The sequence below is a fragment of the Dendrobium catenatum genome, unplaced genomic scaffold (assembly GCF_001605985.2).
Source record: "Dendrobium catenatum unplaced genomic scaffold, ASM160598v2 fragScaff_scaffold_1200, whole genome shotgun sequence".
Lineage (NCBI taxonomy): Eukaryota > Viridiplantae > Streptophyta > Magnoliopsida > Asparagales > Orchidaceae > Dendrobium > Dendrobium catenatum.
Window position 1 is genome coordinate 277,802 of NW_021319662.1, and position 4,740 is coordinate 282,541.

Sequence of the window (4,740 nt, forward strand, 5' to 3'; positions counted from 1 at the left end):
TTTACTAATACGTCGATAAAAATATAAATCTTTATTTTCATTTAGGGTGCTAAGATCATTATAGTCAATCTTATTTTCACAATCTTCATTAAAAAGTTTAGCAAAATATCTCATCCACCTTTGTTGAATATCATCTTCTAAGAAAAGTATTTTTTGATCTTCATCCTTAATACACTTCACTTGAACTAAATCCTTACTACTCCTATCTCTTTGTTTGGCTAACTTATACAATCCTCTTTATCCCTCAACTCTTTAATGAGGAACCAAAATAGTCTCACTCTGGGACTTATGATTATTTTTTCTCTAAGATTTGCTGCCAATTAAACTGTAGACTCTGAGTAAGTTACAGCCTTGATATCTAGACAACAAGGGAGTTTTCATCCATGAGAAAAATCCATGAGAAAAAGTTGAAGGTGTTGATACCATATGTTCACATGTGAAGCCAAAAGCTCATGTTATTTTTTCTTGCAATTGTCAAGCAGGTTTACTCCTAATTTCTAAGAAATTTAAATTGCTCATTTTTGGAGTGGCTGTTATTGCTTATCCAAAGCTGTTGTCATTATTCATATAAATTTGCACTTCAGTTGATCATCAATGGAATGTTATGATTATATCAACTCCTAAGGGAAACTTAGTAATTCCCTATTAAATCATAGGACCCTCGTCATGTACTACAACATCAACCCTTTATCCTACTACGTGGGGTTGGCTACATAAATCATTTTTCTTCATTATGTCATGTTGGGAGTCAAATTCTCTTTTAGATCTAATAGAGAAAGATCATTTCTAATATTTTCTAACCAAGTTTTTTTAGGTTTACATGTACCTTTCTTAACATAGGTCGAATTTAATAAATCTACTCTCCTAATCGGGTCATCAGAAGGCCACCATTTTATGTGACCAAACCATCTAAGGTGACGCTCTCTAACCTTATCTACCACTGGAGCTACTCCAACGTTTTCATGTATATGCTCATTTCGTATCATGTCTCTAAGAGTAAAGCCACTCATCCACCTGAGCATCCTCATCTTTGCAACACTTAACTTAATATTATGTTTCTCTTTTAATGGCCAACATTCTTTGTCATAAAGCATTATAGGTCTAACTACCATCTTATAGAATTTTTCATTAAGTTTAAGTGGTACTTTCTATCACACAAAAAGTCCTATGCATTCCTCCACTTCAACCATCCAACTTGAATTCTACTAATAATATCCCCATATATTTCACCATCATTCTGCATAATAGACCCATGATATCTAAAACGTGTACTCTTATTAATAACTTGATAGCTAAAAGTCACATTCCCCCACTAGATCTATTACTCTTAAAATTACACTCAGTGTATTCGGTTTTAGATCTACTCAAACGAAAACCTTTAAACTCTAAGGTTAACCTCCATAATTCAAGTTTACCTTCAACTCCCTCTTTAGTCTTATTAACAAGAAGAATATTGTCAGCAAAAAGCATATATTAGGAAACATCCTCTTGCAAATCTCTAGTAAGAACATCCAAGACTAAAACAATAGATATGGGCTTAAGGGTTTGATGTTATCCAACTGAAATTGAAAAATACTTGGTCAAACCATCTTCTGTTTGAACACAAGTAACATCTCTAGCATACATATCCCTAATGACTTGAATATAAGCATTATTAACCCCTTTCTTTTTTATTTGTTTTTTCCTTAAGAGAGGATTTTATTTGTTCTATTGCTCCTCTCAATTTTTAATTCTCCATGATATTTGCTAGTGGAACTATTTATGCCTCCTCTCTCGTAGATGTTTGCCATTTTTGTGTCTTATATAAATTTTGGTGTTTTTATCTTTGTGGAGCTGTGTTTATTGTGTTTTTTTTTTCTATAGTTGTGTGGTAGTTATGTTTCTCTTATCTTAATTGTATTACTTTAATAATATAAAGCATATATGTTGTGAACTTGGTAATTTCAAAACAAGGAAGAATAAGGGAGATTAAAATCAAAGTCTAAAGAGAAAGGACAAAGTCACTACTACATCAGATTGTAGATTTTAATAAGGAAAACTCGAGTAAAAGGTGATCTGATAGGCAATTTTGAAGCCACATTAGTATCGAAGGAGCAAAAATATGTGCTTGATTTAGTTCTGACAATTGTATTTTATTTTGTGCCTTCTGTGGAAGATTCATTGATTATGGATATTCATTTGATTTCCCCGTTGAAGCTATGAATATTGGGGGAGAGGTCACTTATGTGCCAGCTTTCTAGAAGAATTTCAAACCTTTGAGCTGTTTAGACTCTAATGAGTGTAGATTCATTGAAGGTGAAGTTATGCATGCTTTCAGATATTTCATAGTTTTTTATGAGGTTTAAGCGAATTGACAATCTTTGCTTTCAGGTCATCACATTTACTGGTGATGCAAAATAAGCCTAACACGAAAAAGATCGCCGCCGCCGCCGCCGCCAATAACAACATTGAGTTTAATCCCTTTTCTCGATTGTGCCCTGTTAAGAGCTAGATACTCGGCAAGACCCTTCCCTTTCCTAAAATATTTTAAGCAACAATATGAGTACATGACTTAATAACTCAACCGGTCTCCGCAAAAGAATTCAATTCACAAATTGCAATTTAAATGAGCAAGAATATAAAATTTATAGTTTTATTCTAACTTATAATAGAGCATGATTTGTACTATATACAGCACGACAACAAAACAATTTTAAACTTACGTGCCGCCATGGATGCAAAATGCATATGTTTCAATGTCTGCTTATAACTCCTTTTTTTATCATCATTTATCTGCTTTAAGCAGGTGTAGAGTAGAATCAGAACAGAGCCAATTCAGAGGTTAGAAGAAAATTTTATAAATTCATACAGAGTAAATCAACCGGTAGAAATTCACATTTTTATAGTCAACTTATTCAAAATAGAGCGGAAAGCATTATATTAAAAATAACATGATAAAAAAATTTCAAACTTAAGAAAAAAACATATTTTTAAGTATATATTTTTATAGAAACTCTGGAATTGAAATTTGTGACTGATCAAGATGATTTTTTGTGACCTATAAAGTCTTATTATCATTCTTTCAATTGCTATAATATTTAATATAGATTTTAATTGTTTAAAATAAAAAAGACCTTTTTATACAGCTTGCATTCTTCTTTAGCGACAATTTGGAGATAGATTGAAGGGCAATAGGTTGATCTTAGTCAAGTTTTTCTTAGTTTGCGCTCAGTTATAATATAATATGCAAATTCAAATCCAAAGCTCATTTGGAATTGTTGCGTCCTGGAATATTCGCGGCGGTAGAGAAATATATAGTTTAACGTCTTAGCATTGTATGAATATCCAGCACACAATCAGATAAGTGAGAGAGTGTAGCGTTCATAAGAGACACTGGAGTTTTTACGTGGAAAACCTCTGAAAAAAGGGAAAAACCACGGGGCCTGGCCCAGTTTGAATGAATCCACTAGTATTTGTAGTCGATTACAAATGAGGCCTTCTTAGGGAGAAGGTCTTGGCTTGATGTCACAAATGTACATCATATAGAGTGTATTACATGGTGGGAGTTATAATAGATGTATTTATTTTGTCAGCACGACCATAGTCGATAGGATGGAGGTCGGAAAGACCGTTGTTTGGTGATGGGGGTCGGAAGGACCATAGTAGGCGACGGAGGTCGGGAGGATCGTAGTCGGCAGGAGACTGGGGTCTGTGTGACCGTTGTCTGTTGATGGAGGTCGAAGTGATCATAGTAGGCGACGAAGGTCGGGAGGACCTTAGTCGGCAGGAGATCAGGGTCTGAAAGACCGTTGTCTGGTGATGGAGGTCGGAGTGACCATAGTAGGCGATGGAGGTCGGGAAGACCGTAGTCGACAGGAGACTGGGGTCTTAGTGACCGTTGTCTGGTGATGGAGGTCGGAGTGACCATAGTACGCGACGGAGGTCGGGAGGACCGTAGTCGGTAGGAGACCGGGGTCTGAGTGACCGTTGTCTGGTGATGGATGTCGGAGTGACCATAGGCGACGGAGGTCGGGAGGACCGTAGTCGGTAGGAGACTGGGGTCTGAAAGACCGTTGTCTGGTGATGGAGGTCAGAGTGACCATAGTAGGCGACGGAGGTCGGGAGGACCGTAGTCGGCAGGAGATCGGGGTCTGAAATACCGTTGTAGTAGGGCGGTACTCTAGTAGGACTCTAGGCGTCAGGCAGTGGCCCAGCAGAAGTCTGGGCCTCAGGTGGTGTTGCGGCGAAGGTGAGGGCCTCTGGCGAAGGTGAGGGCCTCAGGTGGTGGTCCGGCGAAGCTCTGGCGGTGGTCTGGCGAGGCTCCGACGAGGGTGAGGGCCTCATGTGGTGGTCCGGCGAAGCTCCAGCGGTGGTCCGGCGAGGCTCCTGCGGTGGTCCGGCGAGGTTCCGACGGTGGTCGAGGAGGAGCTTCTTCCTTCTCTTCCTTCTCTTCTTCCTCTTCTCTTCTTGCTTGGACACCTCTTTGTGAAGAATGAGGGCTCTATTTATAGTTTTTCTGGAGTGGCATAGCTCGTAAATAGGCCTGAGATCAGGGGCGAATAGGGAGTGGTCGAATGGACAACCGATATTGAATCCTACGATCGTGCACCATTCGTCAGACATTTGAAGGCCTTAGTGATGTCGGAATTCGGTGATCTTGGGCTCGTTGGATTTGTCTCGTCGAGCCGTTCGATTCGAGTACAAGCTCGGTAAAATCGGAGACCGTTTGGTAACTCAAATTGTGATTCGAACCTTCCAACA

General features: G+C 38.6%; 1 protein-coding gene across 5 annotated transcripts in view; it reads left to right on the forward strand.

Annotated features, from left to right (window-relative positions):
• Positions 1-4,740, forward strand: part of LOC110102888 — a 19,061-nt gene that overhangs the window by 10,054 nt on the left and 4,267 nt on the right. Inside the window, exons 4-5 of one of the 5 annotated variants that reach the window (XR_002303893.2) lie at positions 2,197-2,295; positions 2,371-2,736. The exons of 1 other annotated variant lie outside the window; for it this stretch is intronic. The gene's annotated coding sequence lies outside the window, so the exon portion shown is untranslated. 3 more of the 5 variants (XM_020831389.2, XM_020831391.2, XM_020831392.2) reach the window with 3 other exon arrangements.